This window comes from Triturus cristatus, chromosome 6 (genome assembly GCF_964204655.1).
Source record: "Triturus cristatus chromosome 6, aTriCri1.1, whole genome shotgun sequence".
NCBI classification, from domain to species: domain Eukaryota; kingdom Metazoa; phylum Chordata; class Amphibia; order Caudata; family Salamandridae; genus Triturus; species Triturus cristatus.
In genome coordinates, this window is record NC_140589.1 from 307,374,883 (window position 1) to 307,399,075 (window position 24,193).

The 24,193-nt window shown below is 46.3% G+C and overlaps 1 pseudogene; it reads left to right on the forward strand.

Annotated features, from left to right (window-relative positions):
- Positions 1 to 15,882: 15,882 nt before the first annotated feature.
- The window catches only part of LOC146816787 (uncharacterized), a 53,822-nt pseudogene continuing 45,511 nt past the window's right edge, over positions 15,883 to 24,193 (forward strand).

The following is a 24,193-nucleotide window of genomic DNA, read 5'->3' on the forward strand; positions in this document are numbered from 1 at the left end:
CCCCATCAGATTAATTTTACTTGGTTTGATCCTGCCCCATCATAACACGCTACTGCAAGTGGTTTCAGCCCAACTCTTGCATGTATTAGACCTGGCATTGGACTTCTCCCCTCTCTTGATTCTGTTGGGAGTGAACAATGGTGTATGGTGATCCTGGGCCAATAGGGCACTGTTGGGTACTGCCTTACTGGTGGCTAAGAGGGACAGTGCAACCCATTGGAAGGCCCCTAAAGCACCGAAGACGGTTGACGGGTAGACATGGAGTTGACTGGTGCATTCAGCAGGAGAAACCAGTGTACAAGGCATGGGGTTGCCCCACCAAGCATGCCAGGGTTTGGGGTAAATGGCTAGGGGTGGCAGAGCGATGGGGTACTATAATTGCACTGTATGTATAATGATTGTTATTTCCTTGTGTGAGGTGCTAAAGGCCAAATTGGTGCTGCTACTGTTTGTAAGCGATGCAGTTAGGGGTTTTTCAAGGACTATAACTGTGATCTGTTGACTTGTAAATAAAACAATAAAAATTGGTTCATCTAAAAAAAAAAAAAAAAACCCTCCATTAATCGGCACTGTAAGCAATTTGCACACTCATTTGGTTATTTTCAGTCACAATGTGTTACAGGTTTACAAAGCAATTAGGCTGGCTAAAGCAAGATTTGCATTTACACATTTGCTGTTCGCACATATGAAAAACTGCAATGGTATTAATAGCAGTTTCTCTGTACATCACCCTTAAATGAAGTTTATTTGTCCCTATGGTGCATTTGCACAAATAAGAAAGAAGCCGGCATGAGTCATACATTCAACCTTCGTCATGAACACTGTGACAGGGCTCATTAAGGGCCTCATGTAGGTAGCCAAATACCGGTCGGTAACGGCCGATTTTCGGTAAATATGCCGTTACCGACCGGTATTCAGACAAGTGAGATGTAGGAGTCCAAAAACCACTTTTCGGTAAATATGAGGCGGTAAATACCGATTCATAGTTACCGAATTCTAAAATACCGATTCATATTTACCGAATACATTATTAACGAATCGGTAAATATGAAGTGGTAAATATGAAGTGGTAAAACTTTAAAATGACATGTAGGAGCAGTCGGTAATTAAGAAATCCAGGAAAATCGGTAAATAAGAGTCGGTAATTAACACGGATGGAAAGCAGGTGGTAACCATCAACAATGCACATAAGCAATCCCAAAATGCAACAGCGTGGACAACATGGCCGCCATGTACGTCATTGCAAGGCGCCTACGTCTACAGGCAGCAGGACTGAGGGTGTGGCGACGGGAGGAACAAATCTACAGACAGCGCATCACACTATTCCAGCTGACTGATGCAGAGATACATGAGAGGTACAGGCTACACCCCGAAACCATCATGGACTTAATCAGGGACCTTCACCCACTCCTGGACCAGCCAATAAGAAGGGCGCACGCCATACCCCCACATGTGCAGGTGCTCTGCAGCCTACATCTGTTGGCATCCGGCAGTTATCAGGTGGTGATAGCTGCGGTGGGTGGTGTATCCCAGAGTTGCCTGTCACGTTTCTTCAGGAAGTTCCTGGATGCCATGATGCAGAGAATGCACCACTACATAAGCTTCCCAAACACACAGGCTGCACTGCAGAAAACAAAAACAGACTTTTATCACATGGCACAGTTCCCCCATGTCATCGGCTGTATTGATGGTACACACATCCCAATCTGTCCACCAGCTGAGACAGAGCACATCTACAGGAACAGGAAGTCCACCCACTCCATCAATGTGCAGGTGATCTGTGATGCAGGGAACATCATCACAGATATTGTTGCAAAGTTTCCTGGGAGCACCCACGACTCTTACATCTTCCAGAATAGTGGGATCTACACACGACTGAGAGCCGGAGAATTCGGAGAGGGATACCTGCTGGGTAAGTAACAGTGACGCCCCTTGAAACCTGCAAATCAGAGTGTATAGAGGCATGTAACTGATGGTTCCCTTTTACTCATCCAGGCGACAGTGCATATGCATGCCGTTCATTCATCCTCACTCCCTACCTACACCCAGCAACCCAGAGTGAGAGACGATACAACGTGGCCCACAAATCTACACGCAATGTGGTGGAGCGCACGTTTGGACTGCTGAAGAGCAGGTTCCGCTGTCTCCACAAGAGCGGAGGCGCACGCCAGTACAAACCCATCACCTGCTGCAAGATAATTGCCACTTGTGCAATGCTGCACAACCTTGCCACGAAAAAAGGTACAGATGTGGAACTAACATATTTTGAGGACAACGAGGATGAGTCAGGCCAGCCCGAGGGCAGCGCAGCTAGAGTGCCAACTGCAATCGATGGGAGAGAGAGACGGGCAGAGATCACATGCAACTATTTCTGAGTAAGTGAGGGGACACAGCGAGTTGTGAGAAGTCATGACGTAGTTTAATGTGGCACCACGCCATGAACACATGAACAGGCCAATCTGGCAATATGCCATCTATACAATGAGTATGTCCAGGGTTACGTCACCCAATGGCAAGTGGATAAGCAGGGCCACATCAATGTTTGCGCATACGCGCTGCAGTGGTGGATTGCACGGCCTGTGCATCCTCACTAGAGCCAACCCCAAGCCGCCTGCTGCTCCTGCGTGCTTCTGGGACGGGGGGTGTGATGCTGCTGCTGGTGTTGATGCTCTCCGCAGCATCCCCTGCAGCAGTTGTCGACGCCTGACTAGTCAATAGCACCCCTAGTGCACTTGTCACCTGCACCATCCCCCGAGACAGGTCGCTGCAGCACTGTGTTAGGCCCTCCTGCATCGTCACAGAGCGCCGGCAAAGTAGGGAAGTCGCAGTTGCCAGACGGTTGAGTGCCCTGCTGGTAGTGTCCCTTCTCTGGCGTTCCCGGCGCCGTGCTTCGATGTCAGCATCTAATTTGCTGCACAACTGCTGGATTGACTGGGACATGTCCCGAATGCCCGCAGCCATGCCGCCAATGTTTGTGTCCATGTTGACTAAGCTTGTCCTCATCACCCGCATGTGCCTCTGGACTGACATTACTGCCTTTGATTGCAGGCGCTGTTGCTTCAACATTTGGCCCTCGAGCCCCAAGAAGACACCATGGCCGTCAGTGGGTGCTGGTGGACTCTGGACACGCGACCTGCGGCGCCCTCTTGCTCCCGTCTGTGCTGCCTGTGAGGTGTGGGGCACAGTGGGATGGCTCCCTTCCTGGGGCCCGGTGCGGACTTCTGGGCCCATGCTGTCGTCTGACGAGGTGTCTAAGGCTCGTAGCCTGGCTGCTGGACGCCTCCTCATTCTCACACCTGCAAGCGGAGATGTGGCCGGTGAATCGAACATGAGTGGCGATGCTGACTCTGGTGGTGGTGATGCTGGCTCTCGGTGAGGTGATGCTGGCTCTGTGTGCGGCGAGGCTGGCTGCGTAGGTGGTGCGGCTGCAAGTGGGCCTGCTCCCTGGTCTGAACTCGTGCTGGCTAGAGGTGATTTTTGTGGCCGGTGTGCCGTCTCCCCTGCAGCATGCCCTGTACTGCATGATGTCACATCTGTGGACAGAAAAACAACATTGGCTCAGTGTCCCCGAAGGGCTGCATTGCAAGCGTCACAATAAATAATTTCACATTCCAATCTGTCCTCTGTCTCCTTGTGCCTCGAGTGCGTGACATGCCTTGTTGCCCTGTGACATTTACGTCATGGTTAGTGTTGCCCTGACTACATCTCCCGGAATGCATTGCCTGTCTGCACTGACACGTGTGGACTGCAGTGTGATTCTCGTTTCACAATGGGGGATGTGGGATAGGGGTAGGGGCGGCTACATTGCTGTGCTTTCGTCTTACCTTGCTGTGTTGCGGCTCTGGCAGAGCTGTCGGCGTCCCCAAGACCCACGACGCTCTCTTGCTCGAGTGTGGCCGCCACCAGCTCCTCCAGTTCGGTGAGGGCAGGTGCCCTGTTGGTTCCACCTCCGGTCTGGCTGGCCTCCTTCTGGATGTCGCCCATCTTCCTCTTGGTCACAATCCTCAGGTCATACCAGCGCTTTTTGAGGACCTCAATGTCCCTGTGGGTCACTCCCACAGCATTGACCTGCGCCTGGATGGCCAGCCATATGTTGCGCTTTTCGGCCTCAGGCACTTGCAGGGATTGCCTCCCAAACAGCTTCTGGTGCTGCTTCACCACCTCCTCCACCAGCACCTGGAGTTCCTTGGGGCTGAATTTGAGCTTCCTCCTCCTTTCCCCTCCGTCTTTCTGTGTTCTCTGGCTGGACATGCTGTTCGTTTCCCGCTCGCACATGCAACTGCTCCCTGCCTCTCCTCTGCACTCCGAGCCTCTCCAGGGTCGGCTAATTATGTACACCTGCCTGGGTGTGGCCACTTCGGCTAATTGTGTACACCTGCCTGGGTGTGGGCAGTTCCTGGTTGGGTGGGCTGTCGTTGCACAGGATTAGCTGTTTCGTCAAGTCATGTGATGTTATTTACCGAATCCGTACGTACCGATTCGGTATTTTCCGATTCGGTAGATACCACCTCGGTATTTTCCGATTCGGTTGATTCCACCTCGGTATTTTCCGAATCGGTAATTATCACCTCGGTATTTACCGATTCGGTGAATTCCGATTCGTATTTACCGAATGTTACCGAATCGGTAACTGTTACCGAATTTTTACCTACATATAACTTACCGATTCTAATTTACCGATTCGGTACGGCTCGGTATTTAAGAACCGGTAAAATTTTTTTACCTACATGAGGCCCTTAATGTCTTCTATTTTATCACATGTTGGCTTGTAAACACTAATATCTCTTTCTAGTAGAGAATGTGAAGTTTTAGACACTCAGAAGTGTTAGCATCCTGTCTGCCTCCTATCTAGGCTAACATATTTTTGTTGTTTATAATATATTGCTGCCATGTTAACATGGACACATATACTGAAAGCTAACATGTCAACATGTGAATTGAAGTCACTAATTCATGAAGTCAAGCATTCACGCCCATATCTATTTTGTCTTATTGGGACCATAGTGTCTTGGGTTTTTAAACATTTTAAAGTTTTACCACGTGTCATAGTGCTTCTTTGGTTGCGTTATTCATAATTGAAAGAGGGGTTTGAGTTCTGCTGTGTCCTTGCTCTTATCTACAGGGACTAATAATGACCAGAAAACTACATCTGCACAGCATTGTTTAGTGGGTTGTGTAGGAGCCGTAGTCCAACAGGATTTCTAATTTGTATTGGTGTATTAAACTAAGCCCCTGCACCTGGTATTGCAGGCCAACAAATGTGTAACTCAGTTTTAATGCACACATCATAGTAATCATAGGGCATTTAAAATATCTCCACCTTGTGAAAGGAAGAGGCGGAACAGAAAGTGGCAGGGTCAGGGCTTTCAGGCACTCTCTGCCTTATGAGCCAGGCATAGGCTTTAGAGTAGACAGGACTGAGAACAGGGAGTGGGGTTCCTACCTGAGCAGACTCGCCTACCTCCTCCAAAACTCTACAAAGATTTCTGACACTGATGCATCAATCCCAGGGAGGTTGTAAAAATCCTGATGCGTGTAGATTACACCCACATGACCTAGAAACCCTTGCCATGTAGACATATAGAGCTCACTTTATCCTTCACATTGTGATATCTGTCCTTCATCAGGAAACCACTGAAATAGAGTGGATATGGGATGACGCACAGTGTCACTGTGTGTTTTGTAAGTCTAAGATCATGCTATGATGCCATTCGGCTCAGAAGAAAGCCATTTGGCCATTTTCTATTGTGCTGTCTACGGCACAGGCAGATATTCAGTAATTCATTTGAGTGCATGAACTGAAGATGTCACAATGGAAGAGCAGTTCTTGATTCCGAGTGTCTTGAGCTGCAGTGTCTGCAGCTCATTTCATCTAATTACTTTGTTATTGCTGGTGCTGCACATTAAATCTCAATAAAGCTAAAAAAAAAGGATGGACTATAATTGTCTACCTGGCGTTCACTACATTCCTCTTTTGCTTTCTATATGAAATTAAGCTTCTCCCATCATTTCAATTACATAGAAAGAAAGAAAGGACTATAGTGAAGGGTCCCTTTCCAGTGCAAACACAGGAGAGGACTTGTAGGGGAGAAATCAGTGTGTACACAAGGGGAAACAAGTATTTAGGAACAGGGGACTCTATTTCAGAGTGAAATAGTCACTCGAGCAGTGCAACACAAATATTTGATTTCAGGTGGAAAGATACACCCAAACAGCCAGTAGCATTAGGTGGGAGAGACATACTCAACTAAGCACAGCCAAGACATGATTCCCAAAGTGTCAAACTAGACGGAGTCAAACCTCAAGCTCTCTGCAAGGATGGTCATTGTGAAAGAACACACCTAAAAATGGGTGCACTCGCTGTGCTTCTGCAGCCACAGAATAGGTGCACACTATAACTCTTGGCATTAACTCTTTAGAACCTCCCTGTGAAATGTTTTTATGCTCATTTATATAAACAGTTGTGTTGAACTTGGCCCTTTCTGCAGGGCAATTCCCAAACATTTTGCCTTCCTTCTCCTGTTATTTGCTGAATTATTTTTTGTTGGTAACCAGTGCTAAAGTGCTTGTGCTCTCTCTTGAAAAGATGTAGATTGGCTTATACCGAAATGGCATATTTAATTTCTTTGTACGTCCCTAGTAACGTGCCAGGGCCTGTAAATTTAATGCTACTAGTGGATGCGCAGCCCTGATTGTGCCATCCACTTAAGTAACCGTCAGGCCTGCCATTGTAACCTGTGTGTGCAGTTTCAAACTTCCATTTCGCCCTTGCAAAATAAAGCTTTTGCCAGGCCCAAGTCTTCTTTTTTAACACATGTAGGTCACTAGGCCCTGGGCAGGCCAAGGGCAGAATGCAACATATTTAAAAAATAGGACATGAACTTTTATGTTTTACATGTCGTGGTAGTGAAAATCTCTTACATTTGTTTTTCACTACTGCAACGCCCCTCCCATAGGATAACATTTGAGTAACCTTATTACATTTTATAAGTGCAATTTCCAAATGGGAACCAGTAACCAGTTCATTTATGGTGTCTCTGTAATTAGAATTCGAAATCCTAACTGATAATGGAGCTGGAATTTAAATTACAATTTAGAAAATGCCACTTTTCGAAAGTTGGCAATGCACTCCTTTGTGGTTATTAGGAATCATAATTTCTATGTTTAATTGTGTGCATAAGGTTATCGCCTTCTTGGTTGGCACATTTCAAGCAAAGAACTGTCCCTTTGTACTCAATCTTTGCTTTTGAATCTTCTTTGTTGTCTAGTAGTTCCTTTAATGTTTTTTGCTCTTTCTTATGCAAAAAAAGTGGAAATTGACTGAAGATCCCTAGAAAACTATTTTCCGCTTAAAGCATGAGTGTTTTAAAATGATTTTCTTAATTTTGTACTCCTGGTAGAGTATTTTGAAACATATATAATTCTCTTCATGTCTTGCTTAGAACTACTCATAGCCAGAAGTTCTGATCTGGCTTTGGTGTTGTTGACCCATTCAATAGCTTTATTGATGATAGTGTCAGGATAACCTCAATGTGTGAACTTCGTCACCATCTGGTTCTTTCCCATATCGAACTTATTGGGGGCAGACAGAATTCTTTTCACTCTTAAAAGCTGTGAAATAGGTAGATGCTTTTTCAACGGGTTCTGCTGAAAACTGTTGTAGTGTTAGAAGATTTTACAGTATAAATGTCTGTTTCGAGTGTATTGTTTCTCCTGGTAATTTGTACATCTAGAAACATGGAAGAATATATACAATAAAATGGCAGAGCGTGATGTTAGCCTCTTGGGCTTAACGACACGTTCTACCACTTCAGAAATGCAAAGCTGCACCACATTTACAAGAATGTGGTGCAGCCTTGCGTTTCCCCCTGCGATGGCGCTAAGTTAAACAACTTAGCACCAATGCAGGCACCCTTGCACCAGAGTGCAAGGGTGTCTGTGTGCAGGGGAGGATTGGTTATGTGTAGGAAGGTGTCCCTTCCTGGGCATTAACAATCCTAAAATGCAATTTTGTAACTTTCATGTATGCTGCTTCATTCAGCACACATGAAAGTTACAAAATTTGATTTTTTAAAAAGGTTTGTTTATGTACAGGACATAAACAAACCATGGCATTTTGCTTTCTCCTTGTTTGCTGAACAAGGAGAAATAATGCATTTCTCCTCGTTTCGCCAACTTAAGACCAGGATTTTCCTGGTGTTAATTTTGGCCTGCCTCCTATGAACGCCACCCTTGTACATAATTGGCAGCGTCAAATAAAATGGGTGTTGCGGTGGAATGCCCACCGCAGCACCCACTGCATGCCCCTTTCACGCTAACTATAGCGTGAAAGGGTGCCTTACATACAAGGTAGCGTTAAGCCATGTTAAGTGCCTTAACAGTGCCTTGTACGTAAGTCAAGGCCCCTATTGCCACAGGAACGTCACAAAAAGTGACGTTCCCATGGCGATAGGGGCTTGTACATATGCCCCATGATTTTTTTGTCTCTGAAAACTAAACAGACTGAGAACATCACAAAATCCCTCTTAAAGAATCTGGGGTGTATTAGATATAGATGTCTGGGAAATGTAGCTTAGGAAATCGCTGTGTGTAGATCAGTATCTGTTTTTCTTTCTCCGTGGAAGACATAGGGAGATTGGACAACATTGTCTGACAATGTGCATGATTCAAGTGCTTCTTCCTTTCAAGGGGTTTATCTATCCCAAGAGACCTTCAAGGAACCTTCCCAGAAGTGCAAGCATGTAATCTTGGTCCTCGCAGCATTAGTGAAGAATCCTTTAGTTGTCAAGTTTTTATTGTGTCTGCTTCAAATATAGTGGCTTATAACATTCTCAGATGAGCTGAAGAGTGGATACAGAGTTTAATCCTCTTGCCTATTTGGCATCAGTGGTGCTTTTCATGACGCAATTGCGAGTGTGAAAAAGGAGAGTTTTGTAAAACAAGAGGCCTTTTGGAGACCTAGGGCTTGATTAAGCTGTTTGGTGGATCGATTACTCTATCACAAACTTGACAGATGTCCTGTCCTCCTTATTACAAGTGTATTATATCCTGTGGCACTTGTAAAAAGATAGATGGGATATCCGTCAAGTTTGTGACACTTTACCAGTCCACCGAACTCTAAAACAAACCCTTAGTCTTTGCAAATCAAGCTTCCGGCAAACCGTCCACCATACATTCCTATGGTCAACATGGGACATCTTTCATGGTGTGGTGTTTGTAATGCAGTTCCAGCCATTGAATTGTGAAGGGTTTGGACTTTGTAAGAAATGGGGTTTACGGTTGACTAGGGTATGCACCTAAGCCAGGCAGCATCCACCACTCTAGACAGGGAAAGGGAGTTACATACCTAAGATAACCACTGCTCACCCCCTTGGTATCTTGGCAGAGCAGTCAGGCGTATCCCAGATGCAATGTGTAAAGAGCTTGCGCAACACACACACACAGGTGACGCACTATGCACACCACAAAAAGAAACTCCACATAAGGTTAATTAAAAATATCCTTTGTATTGCACATAAAACACATTAGAACATAATCACATAAATCACTGTGCCACTAGGCACTTTGTCATGACGTCACATAGACTCATAAATCACTTGGCCAATCTGGCCATTGTCATAACAGTACAATAGGGTGCAAGCCAGTAAACATTTGTAAGTTGCACAGGTCACTGACATGTGATTAGGACATTTTTGGCCACCATCACATAAGTCACGATGCCGCTAGGCACTTGTCACAAAAGTGGATAGGTCACTGTGCCCCTAGGCACCTATTACGAACACCCCTTGGTGCTCCCAAAGCATGCAATGTTGTGCATAAATCACGCTGCCGAGTAGGTAGACCCCGCTTCACTATTAGTGAAGCAGCCACAGCATTCTTCAAGAATGGGAGCCCCAGGAACTGTGGCTAGACACAGCTTACCTCTCAGGTAAGCAATAATGTCACTTTTCTCGCTATTGTGTGCAGGCCCCCTAACCCAGCTGGGGGGACCGGGCTGCCCTTCACTGCCCTTGGGATGGGACACCCAAATCTGAATCTCCCCCCCACAATTCTAGCCACTCAAGGAAAAGGCCGCGAGAACCGCAGCCTCCCAGTCCTCAAAGGAGGGGAGACCTCTCAGGGTCCACTCTGGCAGGATTTCCAGGCGTGCAGCTGCCCGCAAGCATGCAGTGTAGCTGTGGAAAAGTAGCTCTGTGTGAGAGCTGGGCCGGCTCTAGGCCACGTCTGACCGGGGCACCGGCTTCCCTGGAATGCCCTTACAGGCGGGGTTCCACTGTGTAACTCACGGTGGCTTCCCACACTGGTTCGAAGGGTCCTCTCTGCAGCTGCCTCCTGACAGTGATGCGCAGCCCTCCAGTTGCTGCCACCGGAACTCAGCTGACTCGGAGGTTGCTCTGGCAAATTGGGGGAAGCGTGACACTCTTTTGTGGCACCCTCATCGCTTCTGCGACGTGCTCCACACCTTCTCACAGCAAGGACAGCAGCGGGTGAGGCTCAGCTCAGATCTCCGTTGATGTAGGCGCTCCTCACACACTTCGAGGAGGCAGTCTGCAAGACACAGTGCTCACCATGAGCCCAACGAAAGGCAGCACACACCAGGTGCTTTACTGCAGCACAAGACCACGCCTAGGGCCCGGATACACAAGGCACAGCGCACCCCAAGTAGTTTCAGGGCCAAGAGCCCAAAGGGATAAAAACACTCTAAGTTGCATGGATCAAGGGCATAGCAGCCGTCCTGGGAGTGCACTGGGACACACCGGCAAGGTGCTGAAAGGCAGGCCAGCAGAAGGGTCCTCAGCGCAAAGTGGCAGTCCTTATTTCAGCCCACAGGCAGCAGGTCAGCACTCCAGAATAATTAATTCCCTAGGCTGCTCCTACTGGCAGTCTAGCTGCTTTCCGCTGACAAGTCCACGTAGTATCTTCTCATTTTCATGGGGTCACAGCCCCTGTATTTATAGTGCAAAAGTCTTTGTTCTGGGGGCACTTCAAAAACATATTAGAAGTACACAACACCCCCATTCACATTGTAGGTCCTGGCCCCAGACACACCACAAGAGGGCAGAGACTGCATTGTAGAAGGCAGGCACAGCCCCATCCAGGTGCAGATGCAACACCTCACACCACTCTAAATGGAGACCAGGCCTATTCAGGTGCAAGGGAAACTCCTTCTGCTACTCAAAATTCTGTCAATGTCTATTCAGCCTAGTGCTGAGTCGCCCAGGAAAGGCAGGACACATGTCAACCCCCTTGTGATTGTCCACAGTGGATGCATATCCCTTCTCCCCTGTCAGTCACAACCAGACGGTCGATACACATCCAGGCAGGGCACAAAGACTCATAAGCACACAGAAATGCTCACTTCTAAAAGTGGCATTTCTAAAATAGTAAGGACAAATCCGCTTTCACCAATAAGCAGGATTTAACACTGCTATTTCAAACATACCAAACATGGTCATGCTAACCCTCTCATATCAGAAATTACCACTGAAGCACATGCAAAGCTATGACAGGGCTGCCTCACAGCAGTGAGAAACCAAATAGGCTGTTTGTCACCACCAGGCATGTCATACAGTTAAGGCACATCTCCTACCTTTTACCTACACAGCACCCTGCCCATAGGGCTAGCTAGGGCCGACCTTAAGGATGACTCATATGTAGTAAAATAGACGTTCTAGATGTGGCAACCACTTTAAATGCCACGTCACTGCGACAGTAAACTGCGCGCACAGGCCCTGCAGCAGCAGAGGCCTGAGTCAGGTTTGAAAGGCTACTTTGGTGGGTGGAGCAAGCAGCGTTGCAAGCCCACTAGTAGTATTGAATTTACAGGCCCTGGGCATATGGGATATCACTGTACAAGAAACTTATAGGTAAATTAAATATGCCAACAGGTGTAGACCAATCTTACCATGTTTACAGGAGAGAGCACGTGCACTTTAGCACTGATCAACAGTGGTAAAGTGCCCAGTCATAAAACCAACAAAAACAGGCCAGAAAAAATACAGGAGGAAGGCAAAAAGTTCTGGGATGACATTGCAAAAAGGGACAAGTCCAACAGACTTCTGAACATCCTAAGGGATGGTTTTAATTTGTATTTCTTCGAGGGTTTTGTGGTTAGTGTATAGAACGTTCCACAAGCCCTAAAGTGTGCTTGCTTTAATTAAATGTTTTGTAACCATATTGCTAAAGAGTCTTTTTTATATTTGGCCTAAAATAAAATAGTTTTTTGAATTATGCACAAAATATAAGGAATATATCTTTTGTGTACATATTATCTATAAATAGAGGAACATAACACATCAATTACAAAAGTGCAATAGGGTGCTAAGCAACACTTTGGAACTAATTACCAGAGAACGAAAAAAGGTGCAAGATGGTACTTTATTTAAACACCACCTAAATATTGCTTTGCAAACATACATACTCCAGGAAAAAAGCTATATTTCTTCACCCCTGATAAATATGTAGGTGTAGAAAAATTAGCTTTTTCGCATGGCCCCTCCACTTTTTCTGACTGATTGATCCACCCTTTAAACCATTGTAACACCAGTTAATTCTAACAAGCATATGGAATTCTTTAGCAAGCCATGGTAATATAGAGCAAAAGTCACCATTGGGATAAATGTTCGCTGTCCCATGTGGGCTGCTGTGTCACCTCATATGACCCTCATGTGTGACTTTAAAACCATCTGCACTATTTCACAAAGATTTACCTGTGACCAATTTGTAAAGTACTCCTGGCAGTTTAAAACTGCACCAAACAAACGCAAGGAGATGATGGACAAGGCTAGCTTGAATCCAGTGGCAAAGTGAGCAAGGGACATATGTCTGGGCATACCCTGCCAACTTAGGGCGAACAAATCAAACACAAGGAGATAATGGACAGAGTGCTGAAACTTTTCAGACACTCACCCCCAGTCACAGATCTGGGTTGAGTCAATCATTGTTCTTTAGCTCACTTCGCCACTTCAGTTCAGACCCAGCGATATATAAGTCGGCGTTGACCCTGTGCCTCATGGGAACAGTCCAGCCAGAACTGCCAAGCCAGGTCTTCCCTGAACTGGAAACAAGCACCCTTGGACCGGTTTCAGGCTACCACCCCATATCAGCCAGGCTAGCTTGAATCCAGTGGCAAAATGAGCAAGGGACCCACGCCTGGGCATACGCTGCCAACTTAGGGCGAAAAAAGCAAACAATAGGAGATGATGGATGGAGTGCTGAAACTTTTCAGACACTCAACCCTAGTCACAGATTTGGGTTGAATCCATCATTGTTCTTTAACGCACTTTGCCACCTCAGTTCAGACCCAGCTATATGCAAATCCGTCTTGACCCTGTGCCTCATGAGAACAGTTCAGCCGGAACTGCCAAGCCAGGTCTTCCCTGTACCAGAAACAATAATCCTGAGACTTGTTTCGGCGTAACACCCCTCATCAGCCAGGCTAGCTTGAATCTAATGGCAAATTGAGCAAGGGAACCACGTCTGGGCATACCCTGGCAACTTAGGGTGAACAAAGCAAACAATAGGAGATGATGGACGGAGTGCTGAAACTTTTCAGACACTCACCATCAGTCACAGATCTGGGTTGATCCATCACCGTTCTTTAGCTCACTTCGCAACCTCATTTCAGACCCAGCTATATGCAAATCAGCCTTGACCCTGTGCCTCATGGGAACAGTCCAGCCCGAACTGCCAAGCGAGGGCTCCCCTGAACTAGAAACAAGCATCCTCTGACCGGTTTGAAGGTAACACCCCTCATCAGCCAGGCTAGCTTGAATCCAGTGGCAAAGTGAGCAAGGGACATACGTCTGGGCATACCCTGCCAACATAGGGAGAACAAATCAAACACAAAGAGATAATGGACAGAGTGCTGAAACCTTTCAGACACTCACCTGGGTTGAATCCATCATCGTTCTTTAGCTCACTTATGCAAATCTGTCTTGACCCTGTGCCTCATGGGAACAGTCCTGCCCGAACTGCCAAGTCAGGTCTTCCCTGAACTGGAAACAAGCACCCTGGGACCAGTTTTGGGCTACTACCCCTCATCAGCCAGGCTAGCTTGAGTCCAAAATGAGCAAGGGACCTATGTCTGGGCATACCCTGCCAACCTGGGGCAAAATAAGCGAACAATAGGAGATGATGGATGGATGGGTGGTAATTTAATGTTTTACATATCCTGGCAATGAAAAGCCCACACAATTGATTTTCACTGTGGCAAGGCTGGCTCGCTTGTAATGGTTTTGCAGTTAGGGAGCAACTAGAATGATGATTCAAGAACTCATTTTGATCATAATTTAAAATACAACTTAATGGTCAAGTCAGATTTTATATTATTATTTTGGAAGTGAAGCTTTTAGAATGTTGTCATTTTCTTGCTTAAAGGTTTTCCTGGCAGAGTCCAGCTGTCATGTTATTCCTGATGCCTCCCTTGTGCGAAGATATGTATTGTTCCTGGACAGTGGATAAAGGGCCCTGGGAGTGGGTAGTGGTACTCCTTTCCTGACAGGATGGGTTTGGGGCTGTGCCCAGCTCCTTCTGGAGCTTCAGCCAGCCCCTTCTGGAGCTTTAAAGGTTGTTTACCTTGTCACTGGCCGATGAAGCTCACACTTAGGCTTGCCTCCCCTTTGTGACATTAGTCAGCGTGGGAACTGGCACTTTTGGCAGGTTACACCAAACAGTTTGCCTTCCTCCACCTCTTTTTCTGACCGTCTTTTTGTTGGCTTTAGGACTCTGAGAAATTGACCTCTGCTAAAGCACATGTGCTTCTCCCCAAAACATGGTGGCATTGCTGTATATCTGATTGGCATATTTAGTTTACCTGTAATTCCCTTGTAAAGTGGTATACAATATATACAGGGTCTGCAATCTAGAGGCTACTAGTTGGCATGCGGCACTGATTGTGCCACCCATCTTTCAACTGGCCTCAGGCCTGCCATTGCAAGGCTTGTGTGTTCAGTTTACTGTCACTTCAACTTGAAATTTAAAATCACTTTCCAAGTCATTAAATTCACCTTTTGTTACACATACATCATCCCTAAGCTAGGCCCTAAGTGACCCTAAAAGCAGGGTGCTGAGTAACTAAAAGGCAGGACATGCCCTGGCAGTGACAACTAGCTAAGTTCATTTGTCACTGCAGTGAGGCTTACTCCTTCCATGGGCTAGCTTTAGGGATTCCTTAAAACACCTTTTAAGCTATAAGTTCTAATTGGAATGGAGTAAGTACTTCATGTTTAATATCTTTGGAACAGTGGTGATAAATTCTCTTTAATAGTAAACTTGGATTTCATATTACAATTTTAGAAATGCCACTTTTGGAAATTGAATACTTCTCTGTTCTGAATTTTGATCTGTGTGCCTGCATCCTGTCTCCAATACATGCTTTGACTGGGTGACATATGCAGTATGTGCATTCCCTCTAGACACCCACCAACACAGGAGGGACTGAATGTGATAAAGGATTCATCTGATTTTATCAGCATTCTGATAGCCTTCCCGAGCAAGAAGGCAGAGAGGTGGCTCACACTTACATCTGAATAGGCTATGTCCTGTCCTCACAAAAGGAATGGTCACTCTACACAGATCACCTGGCAGGCAGGACTGGGTTAAAAGAGATTCTTGTGCACTTCAGAGAACTCCTTTGAAGTCACCCCTACATCAAAGACACTTTTTGGTATATGTACCAGGGTTCTGGCACTATCAAATGAGTACTCTACTGGACCAGGCAAGAACTCTGCTTCTCCTAGAATGTGTTCTGGTCCAGTTAGGGGCTTATACCATGGCTCAGATTAAGGTCTTTTGCAAGCAATTGAATGCTCAATGGGGAGATTCAGCAGAAAGGTGCGCCTACAGAAAGCCTTAAGGGCTTGGGTAGGGTCCCAGGGTACAATGGGTGATGACCTGGATGAGGAGAAGGAAATTCCTGAGGAGGATGAGGAACAGACCCTGGACACCAATGTGGATTCGAGACTTGCAAGCAGTAGTAGTTGTTCCCAGAGCAGGAAGCAGTGTCTCATCAAAGAACTTGTCCCCAGAGGAGCGGGACATTTTAGGTATTGTGGAGTCACACACTACAGTGGCACATGGTTTTACATTGTGGGAAAGCAGTGCAATTCATTTCTTGTAGCACATTGTTGAATGTTTGTCTGTGTTTTATTCTGTCAACTTTTGTAGGTTATGTCCTTGTTGGTACATTTACACAACTGGGTCCTGATGATGGTCTCGCAGATCATCTGGCCATAAAGAGACCGAAACGTCAATGGTTCATCACTTTTTCAACAATCATAACGCTTAAATTGCTCTTCATGCCTGACCATTATTGGAACAAAGAAATAAATATATGGGACTAAAGGATTGATGACCACATATGTTTAAGAGGATTTTACGCTACTCAGTGAACTTTGGGCTTGATTGATTCCACTATTATTGATGTGATCACATGGGTGGCGTCAGTGCTGCTTTATTGATTCCTTCATCATGTACTTCGTTTTTCTTGCCTTTTGGAATATGTTCCATCTTGAACATTGAATTATAAAATACATTTATATAAACAGTATGCCTCATGCTGAATATGTGTTGTGCATGGTTGGATTTTATGATTAAAGAATTATTGAATAGAGTTTACATAATACTCTTATAATGTGGACATTTCTCTGCTCTGAACTTTGCTCTGTGTACCTGCAGTCTGTCCCTTATACAAGTCTGGGCTGGGTGACAGCTAGACTTTATGCATTCCATTTAGACAGCTACAAACACAGGAAGTGCTGGATGTGACAGAGGATGCATCTGCATTCCTCTGCATTCTCATAGCCTTCCTGGGCAGGAAGGTGGAGAGGTAGCTCGCATTTGCATCTGAATAGGCAATGTCCTGTCTTCACATAAAGGACTGATCCCCTACACAGATAGCCTGGCAGACAGGGCTGGGTTGAAAGGGATCCTTGTGCACTTCAGAGAACTCCTTTGAAGTCACCCACTACATTAAAGGCACTTTTGGGTTTAAGTACTAGGGCTGTGGCCCTATCAAATGAGTACACTTCTGGATCTAGGAAGAACTCTGCTGGAGTATATGCTGCTGTGCTGAAGGAATGCTACTCTGCTGTGACTGACTGTTCTGAGGACCTGCTTCCCTGATTTGGTGAGCTGCCCTGCTGCCTGCTGATCTGTGCCCTGCCGAGGCCAAAAACTGAAACCAGAGTGACTCCAAGGGCTTTCTGGCATGCCTCCTGTTTTCTGAAGTTCAGGGGCACAAAACACTTCCTATAATTCTGCTGAAGCTGCTGGACTCTGCCTTCTGTGAGTCCTATCCTTGCCTGAGGTGCCCCCTCCAAGCTCTGGGCATCATATGTGGGTTCTGCAGCTGCTTTTATCATCTGCAGCTCCTGGGCCCTCTCAATCAAGCTTTTGGGCTCTTCACGACCATGATCAGGCCTGCTTGCTCCAGAACGGCATTGCTCGCTCGAAGGATCAGAGTAAGTGAGCACAAGTTCATCTCTCTGCACAGCAGCATTGATGCACAGAACCACGAGTCCCCAGCCCATCTGTCCATGACACCCAGCTTCCCTTTGCACCCCGCAGAGCACCACCAGTGATGCTCACCATGTCCCAGGCAAACTCTTTCCCCGCAAACAGGACTCTTGGTTCAACTTGCTTGAGAAGGTAAAACTTCAGCGGGAACTGTTTGGAACTGTATCCAACCTGTGCTCACTCGCATTCAGATTGACTTTTCAGATTTACCCAGTCTAGCATGACCTCAAGTAACCTTTAGTGCTATTGACCTTAAGCACTGTTTTTGCATGTAATCTTGAAATATATCATAACTTGACTTCTACTGATTGGATTGTTGTTGTTTTGGTCTTGCTTTACTCCAATAAGTATTCTCTATTTTTCTAAACCTTTTTGGGGTCTTTTTTGTGGTGTTTCCCTTGAATTACTGTAATTTAAGTGCTACACAAATACTTTACACATTCCCTCTTAAGTTAAGCCTGACTGTTCTGCGCCAAGATATGAGAGGGTGAGCACAGGTTCATTTAGGGTGTGTATCTGACTTACCCTGACAACGGTCGTGGTCCCTACTTGGATGGGGTGCAATCCTCTGCCTATTACAGACCCCATTTCAAACAGCCAGGATGGCCCCAAACCCAGTGGGATTAGACAAACTGATCAAAATTGGTTTAGGTTGATAGCACATTTTTTCCTCCACCTACTGTCTGGCACCGGGGAATAAAAGTGGATTCCATACACTGCTCCTCATATAATTCTTGGATCTGCAAATATCAGAAGCAGGACTGACCGGCTATCTGAAACCTGAAGGAAGACTGGATCTACTTGCCTTGAACCCAGGATCCCAGAAGGGAATCCAAGGGTTATTTGGCTTGACCTCTAGTTTGAGTTGCGGGTGCACAGCATGCTTCCAGAGGCCATTCCCTACAACTATCCAGCCGACCAGTACCAACTAAGTTTGCCCTGGACTTGCTGCTGGCTTCTGTTGGAGGGATTCCTAAACCCCTAGTTGTGTCCCTTAGGTCCTGGGCCCTTAGCTGGTGCTATAGTGTACTTATTCCATCCCTAAACTTCAAGATCTTTGGCTTAGAAACATTTTGCTAACTTTCTGCCTGAAGAACCATCAGAGAATGGGAGTGCTGTCGAAGCTGCATCTGTTGACGTTGACTCACCACACAGCTTCCAGTTTTGCGCTGCTGAAAGAGATCTGGTTTCCAGAAAAGTTTCTAAGTCCGAACGTAGAGGGCTTCTCAAAGATAGACGCCAAGCCAAATCCGATCCGGGTTGAGTCCTCCTTGAATACTGACTCGGGACTTTGCTCACTCTGAGATTTCCAGCCTTCGTCAATGCCTGCACTGGAACCCCACTCTTCAGCAACCCTCTGTCATCGAGACCCTTTTCAGATCCAGCTTGACTCATCGACAACCACTTTTTCTCCATAAAACAATCCAAGTCCACAGGTACATTTTCAACTGGGATTAACTTGCATCCTGTATCCTGCCCATGTTCCATTGCGTTCAGGCTTGACTTTTGACTTTGACCCTAACTAGCATCACCAGATAACCATGGTTTGCAGTTTGTGCTTTTAGCACTAGTTTTTTATTGAAAATATGAAAGTTCACACCACTTGTTTTGCTTATTGGATTTTTGTTATTTTGGTGTCGTTTTATTTATTAGAATGTACACTATTTTTCCAAATGTATTTGGAATTTTTCTTGTGTTGTGTTTTCACTTTATTACTGTTTGAGTGCTGCACAAATACTTTACACATAGCCTCTAAGTTAACCCTGACTGATTTGCGCCAAGCCACCAGAGTGCTAAGCACAGGTTTATTTAGTGACTTTAGTGGCTCACCCTGACCAAAACTGTGTGTATTCCTTGAGGTGGGTTATCACACTCCTCAACCAATACTCCAATGCCTTATCTTAATGTTACATAAGTGAAAAGCAGAGCAGCAAAGGTGTGGCAAATATTATGGAAAATGCATATTTACATTTCCAGAAAATGTCTACCCCTTGTATGCTTTTGCAACCAGGGGAGGCCTATGGTTTCCTCTCGAAAGTGAATTTACCTATTAAGGTGCCAGATTACTAATATGTGGGAACACATATGTTGCTTTCTACTCAATTAATAATAATCTTGGATCTCACTCTAGGAATAATAATCAAATCCTCCAAAATAACAATTAGTCTGTCATAATAGGTAGTCACTGGTCATCATTACTGAAGAAACTATACTTTTATGTTAGGATCACTAAATTCTTCATAATCTTCAGTATTTCATTTGAAGCAATGATCTATGATGTTGAGTAATGTGAAAACTATTTTTTTGACATTATTCTCTTTGTCCATGATTTAGAAATGTAAATGAACGGTATATTGATCATATAAAGGTGTAAACTTTTAACAGAAAACTGGGAAGTAGCATGGATTTCTGCAGCTGTAGATTCGGGATTAAGAGATGGAGAATGGGTACTTCCGAGAAATAAAAGAAAGAAGGTCACTGTAATATGTAATTGGTGACAATTTAAAAAATCTATAAACTTGTGTCATTCATTAGCAATGACAAAAGAGTATCTGGATCACACCAAATAAATTTATATGTAAGTCATATGTAGTTTATTGTGACTGCAAGACAAACCTAGATAAATATATAAATATTTCAACTTATTCCAAGTAGGACAAATGTCTAGCAATTTCCCATCCAGTATGGTGGTACAATCACTAAAGTTTATGTGTAAGGATAGTACTTTGATGGTATCTGAGGAAACCGCAGATATTACAAAAGCTGGTGACAGATTTTGTTTTTCGTGAATTAGATGAGCATTAAAGAGTTGCAGTCAATTCAGATTTGGTAGACATCCACTACAGCCGGCATGTGGTTCATTAAAAATACTTTTTTAAGGCTGTAAGAAATAATGTCAGAATGTCCATAAATGAAAGTCAGATAAAACACTGGATTACATTTATGCAAACACCAAGGTGAGTAGAAGAAATTAATGTTATTAGGGCCAATAGAGGCCATGTGAAGCGACGAAAGTTGAGGACAGAAAGCGAAGACCTTCTGTGAGAATAAAATAGGGGCCTAGAACTAAAGGTGGGCGTAGTGGGGCTACGTGAAGCAGCACGTAGTGTGCCCAAATCTTTGCACACTACGCGCTCCGCGTAGCCCCACTACGCGCCACCCGCCCGCCCTCCTTTTAAAACATACCCTGAATTTATAATAAATAAGAGTAAAGGCACTTACATGAAGCGTGGCGTCTCCGGGGCTCCCTCTTCCTGGTTTCCAACTTCTTGCGAGAAATGCGCATGCGCTGGCGTCCGCGCATGTGCATTTGTCAGAAGAAGTTGGAAACCAGGAAGAGGGAGCCCCGGAGACGCTGCGCTTCAGGTAAGTGTCTTTACTTTTATTAATTTTACATTCAGGGTATGTTTTAAAAGGAGGGCGGGCGGGAGGCGGGTGGTGGGCGGCAGGCAGCTACGCTTCGCCCTGGCGTGTGCGTAGCACTGCCAGCTTCGCCTACTTCGAAAACTGCGAAACAGGCAGCGCTACGTACACTACGTGGGCGAAGCGTAGTGTCATGCCCAGGGTTACCTAGAACATCATACTGTGTTTGCACTGTAGGGTGAAACAAAAGGATCTTTTCACCAAAGTGTGTAGAGCAAAGATTCAATTGTGGAATAAGAGTATAAAAGCTTTAAAAGGTGACATAGCTACTTATTTGTCCACATGGCTGTTAGAACCAGGGTCTCTAGTTGGCCGGGGTATGCACCCTAGTCCAAGTAGGGACCACCGCTTCCGACAGGGTAGCTTGGCGCAGAGCAGGGAGGATTAATTTCAGAGGCAATGTTTAAAGTATTTGTGCAACACACACCAATAGTAACACAGTAAAACACGCACAGATGAGACACCACACCGGTTTTTATATAAAAATAAAAGAATCTTTATCTAAAATTGTGCGAGAACCAAAAACAGGAAAATTCAGTTTCCAGGCAAGATCAACAATCAGGTACATCCAGTTTCATATAAAGAAAGTAAAGTTACCCTTATCTAGAAATTGTGCAAGGTTCAAAAATAGTAAGAATATTCCCTGCTCAGTAGAACTTTTCCAGCAAGCAATGTCTCTGAGGAGAGTGCCACCAATACAAGGTGGTAAATGTTCCTTGAGTGGGCAGTCCTGGGGCAACAACAGTTCCTCAAGATCCGTAGACTATGCACTACTCCCAGTCCTTACCAACATGTAACACTTTTCTTTTGGTTGGAAATAGTTCGGGGTTATTGGCACCCGTCACTCCCTACCGATGCGCGGTGCCTCTTTTTTTTTCTTTGTAGTTACAGGATCCCTCTGTCACCCTAACAGTCTCCAGCTGGCCCGCAACTTAATAACACAGTCCTGAGCATGCCTGCTAACGAATGAAGGCAATCCGGTTGCGGCTCTACGTAGTCCCTGGTCTGCAGTCCGCCAGTTGCGATCCCCGGTAGGCCACTTCCCAGCTGACAGTATCCTCACACGTTCCCCGGCCCTCGTACCACCGCCCAGCTAGCCTGCAACCCGCCAGAGGCGCCCACGCACACAGCGGCCTAGCGCCCACCACTACACGTTACCTTGGGTTGGGGCGAGGCAGGCACCGGCAGGGAGCTCCTCCGTCCTCTGGGCAATCAGTTCCAGGTGCGGCGGCATGGCGGAGGAGCGGGAAAGCCCTTCCGGTGCTCGGCACGGCCTTGCTGGGACGCCCCTCGTTGCCGGGCAACCGGGCGCCGGGGCCAATCCCAGCGCGGCTTTACCTCTGACGTCCGCGGTGACGTGGGATGGGTTCCCGAGGCTCCCGGCTCGCGGCGGTGTTATCGGGGAAGTTTCGTTTAGATTGAACACGGGTCCGGGGCGGTGATTTCTGGAGCGTTTTCAATGCGCTCGAACTCTGGCCACCAGCGGTGATTGCTGGAGCGATTTAGCTCACTCGCTCAGCTGGGTGATTTGCATAACCCGCGCCACTCGGGCCAGCAGCGGTGACTTTGGGGTTGCTAAATAAAATGATTCCACACACCCCGGGTGGCAGAGGCAGTTTTTAAAGGTCCCAGGGCCAGCAATGCTGAACGCAGGCACAGTGTTGCAGGGGCACGTCTTTACCACATTGCGGAGGAAGACCCAAGTTAAACATAGCCTCAGATACACTGTGTGTGAACAATGATTTCGAAGGCGAAGTCCGCTTTAAGCAGGGCATGTCCTCAGGTGGTGGTAGATCCTTGCACCCAGTTTTGCAGAGGCAGCTTATAGGGACAATCAGACGTCGTAGTTCTCTTGGAGCAAGGCAGTTCCTTGCGCACCGCATTGCAAAGGCAGTCCTTGTAGTCTGTGGTGGAGACACTCTGGGAATGTTTCTTTAGTTCTCCCTGGCAGGGCAGGATCAGCAGGCAGTAGGGCAGCTCAGCAGCTTGGGGCAGCAGTTCCTTAGAGCAGTCAGCCTCCTTCCAGATGGCAATCCTTCCTGGCGCAGCAGTCCTCACTCCAGCAGGGATTCTTCCAGGTCCAGCAGTGTAACAAGAATGTGAGGCCAGGACCCTCCCTTATATATCCTGCAGTCTAGTGACTGAAAGGTGGTAGAAGTCTCTGGAAGGGTCCGGGGGCAGGGGGTTTCTGGAAGAGTCCAGGGAGTTCTGGGATGTTCCCTGCCTTCCCTGACCTGGATGTCACGGTGACGAGATACAGGGTCGTTAAGGCTACAGTGGGCAGCCATTCACAGCCCCTTCAAGGGGGAGAAGATGTGAATCACCACTCTCACCTCCCAACCCAGGCAGCTATCAGTGTGTAGATGGGAGGGGGGAATTTGCAGTGCCCAGACTAAGTGTAGGCAGGAAAATATCTGCTCTCTAAAAGTGGGATAGCTCAAGGAGTAGTGCCCAAACCCCATATATCATTGGAAAGGGTTTCCCGCCCCGAGTCCAACAAGACCAAACACAACAGACTTATTAGGTCCCTGTCAGAAATTATCCCATAAGGGGGGGTTCCCAATGTTAGCCTATGGAGGGTTCAGCCTCACTGCAGTAGCAGGGGCTTGTGGCAGATATGCCAGCGTCGCAATATTTTAGGGGACAGCACCTGCACCTCAGCACTGTTTAGAAGTGGTGAGGCACCCAGTGGCCTAAGTCCAACAAAAAGGTACGGTGAAAATGGGAGGCACAAGGGCAAAAAGGTAGGGGAAGACCACCCTAAGAATGACAGGTCCAAAAATGGCATTCATGGTGTCACTGCGTCGTTAGTCATAACAGTGCTCTTCATTCTGCCTATCTTTACAACTGTGATCAATTTATGTGACGTGTTAGACCTGGCCCTTTTTGCAGGTTTATCTCCAAACTCTTTGCATTTTGCCTTCTATTTTTCTGACACTGTTTTTGTTGGCTATAGGATTCTGGGCACTTTACCACTGCTGATCAGGGCTAAAGTGCACATGCTCTCTTTGTCAATTGTGATTTTGATTAGTTATGCATGAATGGCATTGATTTACTGGTAAGTCCCCAGTAAAGTGCACAGAGTGGGCCAGGGCCTGTAAATCAAATGCTGCTAGTGGGCTTGCAGCACTGGTTGTGCCACCCACATGAGTAGCCCTGTAAATGCGTCGCAGACCTGCTGTGTCTGTGTGCGCAGTTGTAATCTGCCATGTCGACCTGGCAAGTGCTCCCACTTTCCAGGCTCTAACCTCCC